The sequence below is a fragment of the Oncorhynchus mykiss genome, chromosome 5 (assembly GCF_013265735.2).
Source record: "Oncorhynchus mykiss isolate Arlee chromosome 5, USDA_OmykA_1.1, whole genome shotgun sequence".
Classification (NCBI taxonomy): Eukaryota; Metazoa; Chordata; class Actinopteri; order Salmoniformes; family Salmonidae; genus Oncorhynchus; species Oncorhynchus mykiss.
The window spans coordinates 78,636,333-78,655,624 of NC_048569.1; the positions used below are offsets into that span (position 1 = coordinate 78,636,333).

The 19,292-nt window shown below is 41.1% G+C and overlaps 1 protein-coding gene across 1 annotated transcript in view; it reads left to right on the forward strand.

Moving 5' to 3' along the window:
- Positions 1-6,049: 6,049 nt before the first annotated feature.
- Positions 6,050-19,292, forward strand: part of ptprfa (protein tyrosine phosphatase receptor type Fa) — a 399,275-nt gene continuing 386,032 nt past the window's right edge. Inside the window, exon 1 of the mRNA XM_036978457.1 lies at positions 6,050-6,365. The gene's annotated coding sequence lies outside the window, so the exon portion shown is untranslated. The remainder of the gene's footprint in view (positions 6,366-19,292) is intronic.

Sequence of the window (19,292 nt, forward strand, 5' to 3'; positions counted from 1 at the left end):
CTATGTTTTTGTATTTCTTTGTTTTGGTCGGGTATGGTTCTCAATCGGGGACAGCTGTCTATCGTTGTCCCTGATTGGGAACCATACTTAGGTAGCTTTTTCCCACATTATTTTTGTGGGTAGTTGTTTTCTGTTTAGTGTTTTGCACCTTACAGGACTGTTTCAGTTATTCTCTTTGTTATTTTTGTTATCGTGTTCCATTTTAAATAAAGCATGAACACTTACCACGCTGCGCTTTGGTCCGATGATTCCTCTTCCTCATCTTCAGACGACAAATACCGTTACAAAGACTCGTGGTTATCGAGGGGGAGCGCGTTCAAAATATTTTTTTCATCGAGAGAGGAGCTGTTGTCATTCACAATGGACATGAAATCAAAAACAGACTTTGTTTAAGGCTAGGATAAGGGTTGGGTGAGGATTAGGGTTAGTAGGGTTAGTAGTTCAAATGTTACTGGTCGGTTAGGGTTAGGGTTAAATTTAAGGCTAGGATAAGGGTTGGGGTGAGGATTAGGGTTAGTAGGGTTAGTAGTTAAAATGTTACTGGTCGGTTAGGGTTAGGGTTAAGTTTAAGGCTAGGATAAGGGTTAAGGTTTAGGGTTAAGGTTAGGGTTAAGTTTAAGGCTAGGATAAGGTTTAGGGTTAGGGTTAGGGTTAAGTTTAAGGCTAGGATAAGGGTTAGGTTAAGAGGGTTTATGTTCGCATTGGTGTCTAACCTTGGGTAGCACGGGTCTATTTCACCTCTGACCGGTATGGAGAAAGTGGGAGGACATGAGAGGCCGAGAGCTCTGAGGGGTTAGGGTTAGGATTAGGGTTAGGGTTATGTTTAAGGATAGGATAAGGGTTAGGGTTAGGGTTAGGATTAGGATTAGGGTCCGGGTAAGGGTTAAGTTTAAGGCTAGGATAAGGGTTAGGATTAGGATTAGGGTTAGGGTTAGGGTTAGGGTAAGGGTAAGGGTTAAGTTTAAGGCTAAGATAAGGGTTAGTAGTTTTAGTAGTTAAAATGTTACTGGTCAGTTAGGTTTAGGGTTAAATTTAAGGCTAGGATAAGGGTAAGGGTTAAGTTTAAGGCTAGGATAAGGGTTAGGGTGAGGATTAGGGTTAGGGTTAAGTTTAAGGCTAGGGTTGGGGTAAGGGTTAGGGTAAGGGTTAAGTTTAAGACTAGGATAAGGGTTAGGGTGAGGATTAGGGTTAGTAGGGTTAGTAGTTAAAATGTTACTGGTTGGTAGACCATCTACAGAATGGACTATCCAAATAAAGTGTTAACTTAGAGTCAAAGTAAGTGACGTACTATACGTTTCATTATTCTCATTCCCTCTAACTCGTTCTGTCTGACGAAGGTCTCTGACCAGAATGTCACAGCATTTCTTTATGATATGGATCTACAATAAACTATTTTTAGAATGGGGAGAGCATGGTGCATCACCTTCTAATGCATTGCATTGTTTCAGTATTTAAGGTAGACTCCAGTTGTTTGAGCATGAAACCCAGTTTATCCCTTTAAACCTAACTCCAAATTCCAGATAGTCTGTATTGAAGGCTAACAACAACAATAATAACATGATTTCAGGAGGGACACTAAACTAACGACACCACTGGTTTTTCTTGTCTGATGTGATTAGTGGGCGTGTCAACAAATGTCATTGAATTTCATAATTGACCCAGCCTTTGTTCCATTAGCATTAAGTGATTGGGGAGCTGGCACTAAGGGTCATCTGCCATGCTGTGATCTGGAGGTCTGGAGAGGGAGGAGAGGCATTGTCCCTGTGGGAGGTGAAAGTAGGGATGGTGCTGTTCCTCCATTGTTGTTGTGCCATATGCACACTGCTCTAAGGCCATTACAGGGCCAGCCAGCTTAATCAACTGAATTGTGTGTGTGTGTGTGTGTGTGTGTGTGTGTGTGTGTGTGTGTGTGTGTGTGTGTGTGTGTGTGTGTGTGTGTGTGTGTGTGCGTGCGTGCGTGTGTCTGTGTATGTGTATGTGTGTGTGTGGGGGGGGGGGGTGTATTTGTGTGTGGGTGTGTGCATGCGTGTGGGTGTGTGCGTGCGTGTGTGTGGGTATTTGTGTGTGTGTGCGTTTGTGAGCGTGTGATTGGGGGAGGATAGAGGATGGTGATGGTGTAACCTCTTGAACTACTAAATGAATCACATTCTGGCCCGTCTCTAAGGGATATGCAAAGGAGAAACCAGCAACGCTTTCAATCATTGATTTATATACTTAATTACAGTGTTACACTAGGCACAGATCAATCATGCTACTATATACATATACACACACACACACTCAGACACACACACACTCTCACACACACACACACACACACACAGAGAGAGAGAGAGACACACGTGTTTCAAAGGCTTTGGCAGAAATCCCGATGAAGTGCCAGTTGATGTGTAGGTGTCTGATGTAAGCACCCAGTGATGAGTCATAGGTGCATTACTAAACATCCAGAAACAGACATGTTGTAACATTATATACAATAGTAACACTACATACAAGGACAAGACCAGAAATAGGCTTCTTGGTGTATAGTACTGTTTTCCATCTACAGTATATTGTGAGTTTTGTTGTTGCCTTTGTGTTTTCATGTTTCTCTTCAACGACTTTCACCGACAATGTTCGGCTCTAAGAGTGGAAGCTTGGTGTTGTAACAATCCCTGGGAAGCACCATGTAAGCCATGGGGGAGGGGTTATTGTGCTTATCTACCAGCTAAACCCCATCAAAGTAATAAGCTCTCTCCTCCTCTCCATTCCTATCCTATCTATCCTGAGCTTTTCTCCTTCAAAAACTGCAGGGTTAGAAATAGCCCAGCTTGACTAAATAAAGAAACCAAGCAGCACTGGATAATTTGGCACCACACATCAGAGTAGTAGGAGCTTATTAAAACTCCACACAGTGTGTAACAGATATTATATTCCCCAGCGCATAAATGGGTCAGAGATACTATATATTCCACATGTTGTGACCCATTAACTGTTATGTTATTGTTATCATAATGCTACTTATACAACACGCACACGCACACACACACTACGAACATTCCAAAGCTACAGTATACAGTAGAAGGATATATCAAAAGCTAAATTGGATATACCTTAGTAATAAATGAGAGTAAATGTAACATGTTATACATTCTGACAGCATACTGAAGGAGCTCAAGCAGATGGTAAAATTGCCATTTATGTCGAATTGTATGCAACACAACTCAGAATAAAAAGCTACATTTGTCTTATTCACTGTGATAATCCATCATTGAAAATCTCAAACTGATTCCACATGTCACTGCTGTAGACATATTATTTTAAATATTTGAAGGACAAATGTATACTTTTCTATTGTGCGTAGGGTAATACTGTACATTACAGAGATGTTGGTCCAGGTTGAGTGGTTCACTGATCTCTGGCATGTGATTCCTCACAAAGAGAGGATGTTGTGTCTGAAATGGCACCCTATTCTGACCTCATATTCTGACCTAGCTTACATTCTGTTTCGCTACACTGATAGCGCAGCCTGGTAAATATGATGCTAACTCTTTTCCCTATGACCAGACCCTATGGGCCCTGGTCAAAAGTAGTGCACTATATAGGGAATAGAATGTGATGTGGGACTCAACCATGGTTCTGAGTGGGCTGAGGTGAGGTATATCTATGACACACATCAATCTGGTCCCTGTGCTCTGAGCGTTTGAGCAGATAAAAGATTGATGTTCAATAAGACCTGCACTCAGTGAACAAAATCCTTCATGTCTTTTTTTCCCCCCTACTATAAGATCAGATTCTACCATCATTCATATTGGACAAGGTCTGCATTAAAAAGCTATCTCTGTCCACAACGGTTTGTGGTTTCAAAATATAACCGCATATGCAGTGCAGCCCAGCTCACATAGAAAATCAAACAATGTTTTTTTTAAATAAATAGATAAATCTAATGCATACATACATCAAATGTATATTTTAGCTAAAGTGCTTCCAAACTGCTCTCCTAGAGGCCATCTGAATCTGAATAGCTTCTGAATAGCTTCTGTACTGTATGTCTGGCTATTGTTAATGAGGGTCAATAACAATGACTTACAGTGACAGTCACAGTGAGACGGTCCAGAAGTAAAAACATACAACAAGATAAAACAATAAAACATTTGATTTTATTTGATTTCTATGGTCTAGTCAGCCAGCTCACAAGTCAGAATGTGGTCTGAGCTGGACCTCAGGCCGTAGAGATAAAAGCATTTCTGATTTTATTTGTTTCTCTATTGTCCAGTCAGCCAGCTCACATTAAAGGGAGAGTTGTTGACCTCAGCTTGACTTTAGACCACCTCTGAGATATTATATGAAAATGTCTGATATTGGGGTGAACTATCCCTTTAACTCCTCCTAAAGTCTCGCACATTAGGTCATCGTAACGTAACATATCATACTAATTGGAGTGTCCCATCTACCCCTGAGTCTACCCCTGAGTCTACCCCTGAGTCTACCCCTGAGTCTACCCCTGAGTCTACCCCTGAGTCCAACTTGCAGAAACTACTTCTCCAATAGAAATCCCTGATCACACTTTTAGGCAATGTCATGGCAACGTTGGCTAGCTAAGCCCTTGCGTAAAAACACCTCATTGGGTCTAAAGGTCTTCTCGAAAATGTAAGGTTGGAGTAATAATAATGTTCAACTACTTAAGACATTCTCTCGAATCTAGGTTGCGTCTTTAGATTTCGAGAAAATAAACAACTAAGGAAACATTTTTTACTTCACTAATTTTCTTCTCAAACCCCGACCTGGACTGTTTGGTCTGTTTCGCAGGTGTTACCGGAAGTCTTGCGATGTTGCGCCTCTGGGTTTAGAAACTCTGTGGTTACACCTCTAACACCGCCTAAACATCAGCCAAAAACTATTTTTTGAGAAGATGTTTTGTAAATCCTGCAAAATTCAGGGGACCCTCCATCAATGTTTTTGTCACTCTCACTCAGATATCATATGAACAAGTCATGGCAAATCAGAAAATATGCTTTAAAACTGCATGTTTCTCTCCGGCCCATGGAAAAATTTGTAGGATTGCATGAAATTAGTTTTAAAGCTGCAATATGTACCTTTTTGGGCAACCTGACAAAACTCTGATAGAAATGTGAGTTATAGATCTGTCATTCCCATTGAAAGCAAGTCTAAGAAACAGTACATCTGCTCTATGTGTGCTATTTCTATACTTCCCATTTTTAAGTTTAGTTTTTGCATCTTTTACTTTCGGTTTTGTTCACCAGCTTCAAACAGCTGAAAATACAACATTTTTGGTTATGTAAAATATATTTCACAGCAGTTTAGTTGGTACAATCATTCTCTACACTGTACCTGTTTGTTTTGTAACATATTTTGTCATTATTTTGTCACACTGAAATTAGGCAAACTCTAAAACAAATTTCAACCAGGAAATGGCAAGCGATTTCTGCATAGTGCCTCTTTAGAAACGGACAAATGTTCTCTCCATCCTATGGCAAAAATGTGTAGAATAGCAGGAAATTAGTTTTAAAAACGGAAACACATTTTCTGCACAATGGGTAGTATTGTATGAAATTAGTTTTAAAACTGCAACATTTTCTCTCTACCCCATGACAAAAAAAACAATTATTGCAGGACATTACTAAAATTATTAAAAGTGTACTTTTTAGCTCCACTATGTGTTGGGTAAAGGTCGCTACGTTACCCTGTTTCTTATTGAGACCATGTCCCCACGCTTCTCTACACCAAGTCTCTTACCTGTACTTGCCTCTCCGATGGCCTCACTTGCGCCATTCAACTTCTGACACTAATGTAGCGAGTCCAGGGAGTAGCCCCGACTGGGACTTGGACGCAGGTCCAGTGACCGTCAAGCCGACACCTTAACAACACCTTAACCATTACACCAAAAGGTCCGATATAATGTGGGGTGTTCGAGTTTGGGAAACCCTGCCGTAAATGACCGACCATATCCGACAAAGCCCGAGAATGCCGGCGGACAACCTGTGTGTGAGAGCAAAGCAGAACGCTACGCGCGAGCAAGAGAGAGGGGGATTATTGTGCGTTCATGAGCGCTACAGTCACTGCGCGAGGAACAGCGGGTGAGCTACTGCGAGGAGAGGAGACATTTGGACAACATTGCTGCTATACTTGTAAAATATATGGTCTAATTTAGCAGAACTGTCCACCAAGGTCCTATACATGTCAAGGATTATACTTGAAATGATTCATGGTATAGTTTATTACGGAGAGGACGCATACCCGGAATAGAGTGAGCTGGACGGCTGGGCTGAGAAGGAAAGGAATTGTACTCTTTCTGAAGTGGTCGGGAGAAGCAAGTGGTTGCTATTTGCTAAAACCGAAATGCCAACGACCAGGGGACCTAGAGGGTGAGTTCTCGCTTTTCATATTCAACTGACATTGGTTGGGGTGTTTGAAATGATCTATCACATGATTTGTTGGAGTGGCATGGACTGGGTAGTATGGAACTGATGCTGAGGCGAAACTGCATCTTGTTGATAGGCTAATGATGACCACTGGTTTGTGGTGTAGGCTGGTTATCGATAAAGCATCATTTCGTCACGTTGAAAAGTTATGTGGTCAGTATGAGCAGGATATTGTTTTTCTGGCTACTTCATGACATGCATTCAAATGTCCATTGATTTAGAGCTTGTTCGAGATCAATACGGCTGTATGCACGCCTCACGGGCAAGTCGCAGGCAGGAGCACCTGTCAAGCCGCGCTCTGCTCTGATCACCCGTGGAACCTGTTACATAGACAAACATGTTTGGTGAATTACATGATGTGGAGAGAGAAGGTCAATTAACCAAGCACGAGCATTAAAATCTTTGTATACGTTGCCTCAACATGGGGCATATAAATGATTTGAACAATTCCGTTTTATATTAGCCTAGTTGTTTGCGCAATACTTGGCATATGTATCGAACTTGCAGTTGGATAGGCTACCTATAAGATACTAATTTATATAATTGTAAAATCTTAAGCCATAATGCATAGACTACGTGAAGGTCATTATTATAGCCCACAAATCCGGCGTCCACAGTCAGCAAATTAGTTGTTTATGGACCAATAGAAACAAGGGTCTGCGCAGACTGGTGTTGGTGATGAAACGGATGGTTAGGCTACGCGCCGATCTATTTCAGATTGTTTGAAAACTATGGATGAAAGCCTGACTGTCGTGCTTTATTTATCACATTATATGTGGAACATGCGAATATGGAGATGCAGGTGTCAATGGCGCTAAATAAATAAATGTCAGTTATTTCTCATCAATCCACATTATGCATTATTTCCAAAGCCACAAAATGATGTCATCAATGTTGGAGTCTATTGGCCTGGCTCTTCCCCGCTATCATTTGTGTAGAATAAAATCTAGGTTTTTAGAGCAGTTCAGAGTACATGCTTTGCCTTGATAATTTTCAAATATACTTTTCCCATCATTTGAAAACAGCCAGTGGTTCCACACAGCAGAACTAACACACAGCAAGTCTCTCTAGGGAGAGAGATTGGAGTTGAGGAGGAGAGTGCAACATAATCTATTGGGTTTGACGCATTCATTCTCCTTATTCATTCGCCTTTGAATCCAACTCGTCCTCGCTCTGTTTCTGTGCTGTCTGCGTGACTTAGGACACCTGACTAGTCCTTTATACAGAACCATTACAATATAAGAGGATGCGTTCGACTCGCTATAGCGTGCATCAATCATTTTGCATTAATTTAGCCTTATACGTTTTTAATTGTAAACGTTGTAAAAATGCAATTCCATTATTGTCGCATTATAATTATAATTATTATAATTACAATTATAATAATACGTATAGTAATACAAATACTACTACTAATGATAATAATATATAACTTTTTTTAAACTAAATACCAATTTGAATTTCTAGTAATTCCTGAATTTTGGCATTTGGCTTTTACTATCCCACTGGTAACACACTGGTTGAATCAACGTTGTTTCCTCGTAATTTCGTTGAACCAACGTGGATTAGACCTTGAATTGATGTCTATGCCCAGTGTGATTTCATTGACTGAGTAATTCAAATCTAATTTCAGGAGCTGTGTCTTCTCCCAATGCTCTTAAGTAGGAATCCCAGTGCCCCTTTATTTAAAAGTACACTGACATTTAGAATGAACAATGATGTAAATCTAAATACATGTATAGTCTTCTTAAAATCGGTCTTTGCTTGGTATATTCATAAGGGAGCACTTCAAAAAATGGTTTGCTCTTAATAAATTACATTTCATGTTAAATCTCTCATGATAATTTGTCACCAATGGTATGGATATTTCTGACTAATTATTTGCATTTGTCCTTTAAAGGACTATTGAGTTGTATGTAGTATGTAGATTCATGAGGATGGACTTCACTGCATACATTAGAATAGCATTGACTGTATTCTATGCAAAAGGGGATGACCTAGCAAGTTGTACAACTGAAATGTGTCTTCTGCATTTAACCCAACCCCTCTGAACGAGAGAGGTGCGGCGGGCTATAGAATCTAATATTGTATTTGAGAGGAGTCTGTTGCTCTGTGTGAGAGAGAAGGGGGTAGATCAAGCAATGGAATACTTATTTAACTGGGCAAGTCAGTTAAGAACAAATTCTTATTTCCAATGACACCCTATGAACAGTGGGTTAACTGCCTTGTTCAGGGGCAGAACAACAGATGTGTACCTTGTCAGCTCAGGGATTTGATCTGGTCCAACGTTCTAACCACCTGGCTACCTACCGCCGCGCCATATGTAGTGTGTGTGATAGAGTGCGTCTTATTAGAGACAGCTAGGCTGTGGAGTGATGTGGCCAGTGCATCTGTTTGTGCCTCTGCCTTCAGCTAATGAGTGGCTGGCCCGGTTGGTGATGCTGAGCCCTCACTGGTAAACAAAGGCATATACTGCTGCCTGACAGACCATAATTACCAGCGTTGTAACCACTCATCTCTACAATCTCTCCACACACTCTTCAAGTCTCTCTCTCTATTCCTCTGTTGTAACCACTCATCTCTACAATCTCTCCATACACTCTTCAAGTCTCTCTCTCTATTCCTCTGTTGTAACCACTCATCTCTACAATCTCTCCACACACTCTTCAAGTCTCTCTCTCTATTCCTCTGTTGTAACCACTCATCTCTACAATCTCTCCACACGCTCTTCAAGTCTCTCTCTCTATTCCTCTGTTGTAACCACTCTCATCTCCATACTCTCCAGTTCTCTCTGTCTAATCTGTTGTTCTCACAGTGGACCCCGCTTCCCTTCCTTTCAAACCCAGCTCACTCTCTCCCAATCCTCTCTTTTGCTCTCTCTCTCCCTCCCTCCCTCTCTCTCTCTCTCTCTCTCTCTCTCTTCCTCCCTCTCTTTCGCTTTCTCTCTCTCTCTCTCTCTCTCCCTCTCTCTCTCTCTCTCTCTCTCTCTCTCCATTCCTCTTTTTTTCTACCCTCCCTTCCCTTCCTCTCCCTCTCTGTCTCTCTCTCTTTGGGGCCCTGACTCTGTGCCCATGTTCACTCGTGCTTTCTACATTCAAAAATTGTGTGTCATTTCGGGGATGAGTGCTATGGTAAACATATTAGTGGGGAGGACCAGTATATTTTGTCCCTCCTTTCTCAGCACGCTACAACCAGCCAGGGCACGGTGACGTAGTGTTGCTGTAGCAGTTAGCTACAGAATGCTGATGGGGTGGAGCAACTAGCTCATCATCAGAGAATTCTTATTTTTTTTTATTTTACCAGGTAAGTTGACTGAGAACATGTTCTCATTTACAGCAACGACCTGGGGAATAGTTACAGGGGAGAGGAGATGAATGAGCCAATTGCAAACTGGGGATGATTAGGTGACTGTGATGGCATGAGGGTTAGATTGGGAATTTAGCCAAGACACCAGGGTTAACACCCTTACTCTTACGATAAGTGCCATTGAATCTTTAGTGACCACAGATTCAGGACACCCATTTAACATCCCGTCTGAAAGATGGCACCTTACACAGGTGGCAGGTAGCTTGGTGGTTAGAGTGTTGAACTAGTAACCAAAAGGTTGTTAGATCTAATCCCTAAGCTGTCAAGGTCAAAGTCTGTCATTCTGCACCTGAACAAGGCAGTTAACACACTGTTCCTAAGGTGTCATTGAAAATAAGAATTTGTTCTTAACTCACTTGCCTAGTTAAATAAAAGTTAAAATAAAACAGGGTAAGGTCCCTAATTGCAGTACTGGGATCATTTTGTTGACCAGAGTAAAGGGTGACTCCTACTGGCCCTTGAACACCACTTCCAGCAGCATCTGGTCTCCCATCCAGGGACTTACCAGGACCAACACTGCTTAGCTTCAGAAGCAAGTCAGCAGTGGGATGCAGGGTGGTATGCTGCTGGCCCCCAACCAGTTAGTATCAGTGGTGGTTGCATTATAAAACCACTTGGACTTCATTGCTTCCCACAGTTGTGTCAAGTTGGCTGGATGTCCTTTGGGTGGTGGACCATTCTTGATACACATGGGAAACTGTTGAGTGTGAAAAACTCAGCGGTGATGGAGTTCTTGACACAAACCGGTGTTTCTGGCATCTACTACCATAAAATATTCTCAAGGCTTAAAAATCATTCTTTAATCTGTCGCCTCCCCTTCATCTACACTGATTGAAGTGAATTGAACAGGTGACATCAATCAAGGATCATCGCTTTCACCTGAATTCACCTGGTCAGTCTGTCATGGAAAGAGCAGGTGTTCTTAATGTTTTGTACATCCCATGGCAAAATGTGTTGCTTTTTTTGACTGATACATCCAATGGTTCACAGTCTCCCTGGGTTCTATAGTCATGTTGATATTGACTGTGTGAATGTTTTGCTTTGAAGTTCAATAGACAGAAACGGATCTACTTTGACATTTAAAACGATAGTCAGCATACATTCCATATGCATAGTACCTACAATTCCACGCTTTGCAAGTCTAATATTGATATTTCAATTGAGGGCATATTGCATCTTTAAAGAACTCACTCCATGGTGCAACTCCCCAAGTCAATATTAAAATAGATTTTGATACTCGGTCTGCCTCATATCGAAATCATTATTTGCTTAGCCGCAGTGGACCGGGTTCTCTGCTTGGTAGCTGTCCAGGCTTATCATGGCTGAACTGGAATTAGACATTTATACTCTATGCGTCCCAAACAGCGCCCTATTCCCTACAAAGTGCACTGCTTTTTTTTTACCAGATGTCTATGGGCCCTAGTAAAAAGTAGTGCACTATAAAGAGAATATGGTGCAATTTGGGAAGCAGCCCCTGTGTTGTGTGGACTGGAGATGGATGGTTGAAACAACAATAACAACAGGGTGCGAGCTGTAGTGTCCAAGCCCAGGCAGTGTTTGCTGTTCTCTCTTGTCTGTCCCCAAGAAGGGACCGGAACATGCAGTGTGTCACTGGGTTGTCAATGTATTGTCCATCTGCTGATTGACCTATTTGAAGAACAGTCCAGGGTTTCTATATCCTTCATTTCCCCACAATGGAACAGCAACATAGTTGCTCTGGGTTTTCAATTACACCGGTCCGTTGTTTGCTGTTCGGCCAGGAATAGGCTTCAGGGTCTGGCTGTCAATGTTTTTGTTTCATCTCGTCACACGTTAAGGACAAGATCCTATCATCCACAACCACAGACTTAACTGTGTCCCAAATGGCACTGTATTTGCTATGTGGTGTGCACTGTATAGGGAATAGGGTGCTGTTTGGGACTCATCCCTAAAGGGTATGATTCCCCCGCAGTGATACCAAGGCAATTGGCCCTGTATCTAACACTACACTTTGTATGTGGTCTGCCACTTTGTTTTCTGTCTGTGTTCTCAGGATAGGATGTTAGTGGATAGATTTGAATAATGTAAACGTTATTAAACAGAATACACTTCATTAAAACTGTTCGCTTTGTGATTGCGAGGCCTGTGGGTAATAGATGGAAATAATTCTAAATAAATTGGGATCACTGTGTCACAACAATATCCAATAGTGTTTTCTATTCAATTCAACACATTTATTTTAATTACATTTTATTTGAACCTTTTTGGTAGCCTGTTGCCACATCTGTTTGTGCTCTTAACTCCACTGCGGTCTTTGGTATGAAAATGAGTGGCGAGAATTTGGCATAATGGCACAAACAGACTGGCTATATTTTGTGTGTATAGCAGCATATGCTGCATTGCTTTCTGACTTCATCCCACCTGTTGAGAAGACAATTTCTGCACTTTGAAGTGAAACACTGTCAGCTGAAGGAGGAGAAGGATGAAGAGGGGGACTCTTATACTTTGTACTTTTAGTTATGACATTTTAAATGTTTTAACAGCGGAAGCTTTTGAGTTGTCGAAATGTTGGGATTTCTTTTGATCATCGAGCCGTCAAAAGGTAATGCATTGTTCAACCTGCAGGGCTGTTTTAGGATGTAGAGCATAGAGTAGGATGGTTGACATGTTGTTGATTCAGTTGATTTTCCTGCCCTCTCATGTTACTTTATAAAAGTTGCTGCAGCGAAGCCTTATAACTAGGCAGGTCTGTCATTCTATTCTCTGTTTTACCACCCGCCTGTCAGTCCTTCTGCAAGTAGGCAGGAATCACCTTATTGAGCACAGACAGAGAGAGAGAGAGAGAGAGAGAGAGAGAGAGAGAGAGAGAGAGAGAGAGAGAGAGAGAGAGAGAGAGAGAGACACATACACACACACACACAGACAGACAGACAGACAGACAGACAGACAGACAGACAGACAGACAGACACACACACACTGCATATCATCAATTAATAACACTGGCTTTCTAAAAAAACAGTCTGCTGTCAGGCCCCAACTGCCAGAAATGCCTCAGTTTACAGGGTAGTACACTTATTCTTACTTATTCTCCCTTATTTGCTTGTAGAAACAACACATTTATTATTCTCCAACAAGAGCATTGCCTATGAAGAATAGCTTACAGCTAAACAGTATGGGAATTAATGGATATATGTGCAAATGTATATCAATGCCATTTAAATGTAGATGTTTTTTTAAATTGGATATATTTACCACATCATATGGAGACAGAAACATAAACATTTTACCTCATCATAAGTAGAAATAATTACAAATGATTAAATTCTTCCAATATAAATAAAATAACATTTTATTTATGAATTGAACTTTAATTAAATGAGTTGACTCTTCACATGGGATGATTTTACTGAACAACAAAAGAAAGGGAATATTAAATGATCCCCAATGATACATTGCATCTTCCAAAAACGTTTTCAACATACATCTGTAAAATGTTAGTCTAGAAACTAAATCTTTGGTTGACTTCCTCTCAGGCTTCCATGTCTTCTCCCTGGACCTCCTCAATATCCACCTCTTGGACATCAGACTCTGAGGCCTCATCTTCACTATCAATGTCCAACCTTGTTGAGGATGGCTCGTTGTCAGGCTCAAAAAGCCTAAAATTTGCCAGGATGGCCACCAATTTTTCAACACTTGTATTGGTCAGCCTTTTCCGTGCTTTTATGTGTGTTCCCAAACAAGGACCAGTTGCGCTCTGAGGCGGCTGATGTTGGTGGGATTTAGAGGATGATGGAGGCAACAGGGGAAATAGCCTCAGATCCACAAAGTCCCTTCCACCAGGTGGCTGATGAGATATGTTGGCACGACTGCCATATTGCATCTCCATCCCAAAGCCCTTGCTTGGAAGTGTACTTCGCCAGACTGCCAAGAACCTTACCCTCATCCAGGCCAAGGTGGCGAGACATGGTAGTGATGACACCATAGGCCTTGTTGATCTCTGCACCAGACAGGATACTCTTGCCAGCATACTTGGGGTTCTACATGGGCCCCGCTTTTTGATGTATTTCAGAACTGCAGTTTCCTGTGCTTGGAGCAATAGTGAAGTGGGCAGGGCAGTGCGGATTTCTTCTCTGACATTTGCAAGCAGAGTCTGAACATCAGACAGGATGGCATTGTCTCCCTCAATCTGTGCAATGGCTACTGCTATAGGTTTCAGGAGTTTCAGGCTGCTTACCATTCTCTCCCAAAATACATCATCCATCAGGTAGATTGCTGCTATAACTTGATGACCCTTCACATACCTAACCATTTCCTTGGCTCTCTTGTAGAGTGTATCCATTGTTTTCAGTGCCATGATGTCCTTGAGGAGCAGATTCAATGCATGAGCAGCACAGACAATGGGTGTGCTGCTCATCAGACCACCCATCAGAGATGATTGCAGTACAGTCTACTTTCTCTATGATTTGCTTGACCTTCACTTGAACTCTGTTGAACTCTGCATCCAGAAAATTAGTAGATAAAGTATGTCTGGTTGGAGGGGTGTATGCTGGGCAAAGAACATTCAGATATCTCTTCCAATACACATTGTCTGTGAGCATCAGAGGTGAACCAGTTGAATACGCAGCTCGAGCAAGACATTCATTCGCATTTCTCTGACTATGTTCGTCCATTGAGTCAAAAAAACGTATGATTCCTTGAGGACCATAAGCTGTTGCTATCGATAAGGTGTCTGTTTCATCATTTTCACATCGAATAGAAGTTTGCTTGTTGTGAGCACTGAGGGAACTTTATGCACTTGGCCAGACGATTCTGCGTCTTTGTTTCATTCTTCACGTATGATTTGGCACAGTATTTGCAAATGTACACAGCTTTTCCTTCTTTATTAGCTGCTGTGAAATGTCTCCACACATCAGATAGTGCCCGTGGCATTTTCCTGTAAAGATTAGAAGAAAAAAAAGTTTAAAAAACCAAAATACAATTCCATGTACAGATAAATAGTTAAGCAGTTAGATTTAACATCTCATTTGTAAGATAAATGTTTTAAAAAGAAACATATATTGAAACAAGTAAATTAACACTTCTCAGTTAGCAAGCTCAAGCAAGCTAAAAACTCACATGGTAGCAAGAACTAACTAGCAGAAATTGTTAACAAGTTAGAAATTATTTAAACACACTTTGCTCTAGGCTACTATTTACTAGTTAACAAAAAATCATGTATGCCATATAAAATATTTTCACCCCACCCAGTATTGTAATCAAAACTTACCAGAAAGCATGTAGTCCTTGACTCAGGCAGTGTAGTAGTGTGGGCTCAGTAGCATCTCATTAGTGTGCAAGATCTTGAGAATCAGCTGTACATGTGATGGAAGAATGCACTGTGCATGCAGAGGACTGCAATTCCATTGAATTGGGGAGAGTTTAACTAAAATATGCCACAAGACCAAGAATGTGTATGCTACAAAAAAAAGGTTCACTGTTATAAGCTAACTTTTTTTGAAGAATTTAAGCAAAATTCTCCAAATTCCCGGCCTTAACTTGCCATTGAAGAATTCCGGAAAAATTCTGGAAATTTACTGAAAAGTTTCCAACCCTTTGCAACCCTACATGTAATTCATCAGCACTGTAAAATTATAAAATTATCATCAACTGTGAAAGCTGTTCAAATAATTTGTGTAGGCCTAGAATTGTTCATGTACAATAAAACACATCAACTTTTTACATTAAGAACAAATTTGTCATAAACAGGCACCCTCGGGAGCGCGTGCTTAGTCCCCTCCTGTACTCCCTGTTTACCCACGACTACACGCGACTCTAACACCATCAAGTTTGCAGACGACATAACCGTGGTAGGCCTGATCACCGACGATAATGAGACAGCCTATATTGAGTAGGTCAGAGACTCGTGTTGCCAGGACAACAGCCTCTCACTCAACATCAGCAAGACAAATGAGCTGATCATGGACTAGAGGAAATTGTGGGCCAAGCACGCCCCCATTCACATTGGCAGAGCTGTAGTGGAGCAGGTCGAGAGCTTCAAGTTCCTCAGTGTCCACTATGGATTTATGATGGTCCAAACACACCATCACAGTCGTGAAGAGGGCACAACAGTGTGTCTTCCCCCTCGGGAGGCTGAAAAGATTTGTCATGGGCCCTCAGATCCTCAAAGAGTTCTCCAACTGCACCATTGAGAGCATCTTGACTGACTACATCACTGCTTGGTATGGTAACTGCTTGGCATCCGACTGCAAGGTGCTACAGAGGGTAGTGTGGACGGCCCAGAACATCACTGTGGCCGAGCTCCCTACCATCCAGGACCAGAAATATACCAGGCGGTGTCAGAGGAAAGCCCTAAAAATTGTCAAAGACTCCAGCCACCAAAGTCATAGACTGCTACTCTGCTACTGCATGGCAAGCAGTACCAATGTACCAAGTCTGGAACCAGCAGGACCCTGAACAGCTTCTACCCCTAAGTCATAAGACTACTAAATAGTTTGTTAAATAGTTAACCAAATACCTACCCGAACAATCTGCATTGACCATTTTTGCCCTAACATTTTTGACTCATCACATACGCTGCTGTTACTGTTTATTATCTGGCACTTTATTCTTAGTTGTTTGTACATATCTACCTCAATGACCTCGTACCCCTGCACATTGACTCTGTACTGGTACCTCTTGTATATAGCCAAGTTATCATTACTCATTGTGTATCTATTATTACTTTATTACGTGTTTTTCTTTTCTATTATTTCTATTATTATTTTCGTTCTCACTGCATTGTTAGGAAGGGCCCATAAGTAAGCGTTTCACTGTTAGTCTATACCTATTGTTTACAAAGCATGGGACAAATAAAAAAGGAGATTTGATTTTAATTGCAACATAATCCTATTCCATCTGTGAATACAGAACTGTCAGTTTCGTTTCGTTGTGTCAATACTTGAAGATGGTTAACATGTGTTTAAATGGTTAGATAAAATGAGAAACTAACTAACCGCTGTCTTCCCTGGGAGACCACAGTGTGTAATTAACATCCGAGAGGAAACAGATAAAAGCATACTGCTGTTCTAAATTGCAATTTAACGCTTCATTTCACATTGATGTTTATTTAGAAGAGCACTTATCTAGAGTCCTATCCATCTCCCATTAGAATATACTTTGGTAATAATCAAGTGAAATACTTTATCTCCACTTTATGAGAAGGAAAAAATAAAGGCAGGTGTCTTGTGTCCATAGGCTTTGTATAAACGCATCCACTAAATGTCATGTATACAACTGAGTGTACAAAAAATATTGAGTTGCACCCCCTTTGCTCTAAGAACAGCCTCAATTCGTTGGGGGCATGGACTCTACAAGGTGTCAAAAGCGTTCTACTGGGATGCTGGCCCATGTTGACTCCAATGCTTCCAACATTTGCGTCAAGTTGGCTGGATGTCCTTTGGGTTGTGGAACATTCTTGATACACACAGGAAACTGTTCAGCGTGAAAGACCCAGCATGTTTGCAGTTCTTGACACACTCAAATCAATGCGCCTGGCACCTACTACCATACCCAGTTTAAAGGCACTTACAACTTTTGTCTTGCCCATTTGCCATGTGAATGGCACACACGCAATCCATGTCTCAATTGTCTCAAGGCTTAAAAATCCTTCTTTAACCTGTCTCCTCCCCTTCATCTACACTGATTGAAGTGGATTTAACAGGTGACATCAATAAGGGATCATAGCTTTCACCTGGATTCACCTGGTCAATCTATGTCATGGAAAGAGCAGGTGTTCCTAATGTTTTGTACACTCAGTATATATCTTGTGGTTTGACTTGTGCCAATGCGACATGGATTAAATGTTTTGACACTTCATCCAACAATGGTTTTGTTTAGTGATGCACCGATAATACATTTTTGGCCGATACCGATATCCAATATTTTCCTTGCCCCCCCAAAAAAACATACCTATAACCAATATTTAAAATGTTAGCGGCCTTTTAAGAATTCTAGTACAGTTAAATAGTTAACACACACATGGACACAGCAGTCTAAGGCACTGCATCTCAGTGCAAGAGGTTCGAATCCAGGTTCTATCACATCCGGCCGTGATTGGGATTCCCATCAGGCGGCGCACAATTGGCCCAGTGTCGAACGGGTTTGGCCGGGGTAGGCTGTCATTGTAAATAAGAATTTGTTCTTAACTGACTTGCCAAGTTAAATAAAGGTTACACACACCACACCACACTGACCAAAGCAATGTTTTGTTGGCATTTACGTATGTCACCATTACTATTAAAGCTTAATCAAAAACAATTTCTCACTTACTTTCTGTGTTGTTTCGTTGTTAATTTCTTCAGTCGTTTCATTCTCAACCAGGATTTCTATGGAACGCCGTTTGGGTCTTTGCATGTCAAAAAAGACGTGTCAAATAACACTATTTGATGTGTCAAATAAGCTCGTTGACCAATCAAGAACTGATTATGACTGCACGTCACATAATAATTTAACGCGTTCATACATTCTTTATGTAGTTATTGCACATTGATTACACTATCACTCGTATTTCATATGTCACAACGATTCATCGATACATATGCTATGATGCTGGTAAAGTTGTCTCTCGCACCTACAGTGCTGGTCATAAAAGAAGCTAGCTAACTCATGAATGCAAACAATGTTCTTCCCCAAAAACATAGAAAAACGACATAATCTGTTTCAGTAGCTATAGTTAGCTAGCTAACTATATAGCTAGGTGTCATCATCTAAAATAACCCTAATTTATAAGACAGTTCTTATTTGATTAATGGTGGTCGGACCTATCTATGTGAAGCTAGCCACAATAAGGATTAGCCACAATAGTGGACTTGCAGTTAGCCTTCAAAATAAAAGTATGGCATAATTCTACTATTTGTATTAATTTGCATCACTGTCAATGTCATACTTTTATTTTGAAGGCAAACCGCAAATTCCACTATTGTGCCAAATACTTGTTGTGGCCAGCTTCACAACACATAACTCAGTCCGGTCGAGCCTCACTAGCCAGATAAAGCTAGCTGGCTGCTTATAATGTTAGCTTTTCATGAACTGAAGTTCAATTTCAATAGGAGAACAACAAGTGGCAACCTAGCTAATACTTACTCACAAGGATTCCTAAATCATTGCAAAGAATAATGAAAATGACTGCAGTTTCTACTGGTCATTGTTTTCAGGCTGGTTGTATTGGTGCTACCTAGGTACCAAGCTAAAGCTAACGACCTCAGAAGTTGCGATCGAACAAGTGATCCTTTATTACCAACGCGTTATTGTAAACACATAATGCGTGGCCGGTGTTTGGTTGTTTGCAGACTTTTTTGTACAGCTTTGACAGTGCTACTGTATTTGTTTTGACACTCAAAGACCCAAACGGCATTCCATAGTATGTATGTCGTGAAGCTAATGGCAGTGACGCTATTACTGTGTAACTCCGGTAGGACAACATCTGAAAAAAAGCGCACTTGGTATTGTGTACCGGTGCTCGACCAGTCGGTGAAAGCCAACATCAC